Source organism: Bison bison, unplaced genomic scaffold (genome assembly GCF_000754665.1).
Source record: "Bison bison bison isolate TAMUID 2011002044 unplaced genomic scaffold, Bison_UMD1.0 scf7180017864084, whole genome shotgun sequence".
Taxonomy (NCBI): Eukaryota; Metazoa; Chordata; class Mammalia; order Artiodactyla; family Bovidae; genus Bison; species Bison bison.
In genome coordinates, this window is record NW_011494656.1 from 3,150,760 (window position 1) to 3,151,444 (window position 685).

The following is a 685-nucleotide window of genomic DNA, read 5'->3' on the forward strand; positions in this document are numbered from 1 at the left end:
ATCAAAATGAATCTGCCACGGTATACATGTGTTCCCCATCCCGAACCCTCCTCCCTCCTCCCTCCCCATACCATCCCTCTGGGTCGTCCCAGTGCACCAGCCCCAAGCATCCAGCATCATGCATCGAACCTGGACTGGCAACTCGTTTCCTACATGATATTTTACATGTTTCATTGCCATTCTCCCAAATCTTCCCACCCTCTCCCTCTCCCACAGAGTCCATAAGACTGTTCTATACATCAGTGTCTCTTTTGCTGTCTCGTACACCGGGTTTTTGTTACCATCTTTCTAAATTCCATATATATGCGTTAGTATACTGTATTTATGTTTTTCCTTCTGGCTTACTTCACTCTGTATAATAGGCTCCAGTTTTATCCACCTCATCAGAACTGATTCAAATGTATTCTTTTTAATGGCTGAGTAATACTCCATTGTGTATATGTACCACAGCTTTCTTATCCATTCATCTGCTGATGGACATCTAGGTTGCTTCCATGTCTTGGCTATTATAAACAGTGCTGCGATGAACATTGGGGTACACGTGTCTCTTTCCCTTCTGGTTTCCTCAGTGTGTATGCCCAGCAGTGGGGTACAGAAATATTGATCAATGGAATAAAATAGAAAGCCCAGAGATAAATCCACGCACATATGGACACCTTATCTTCGACAAAGGAGGCAAGAATAT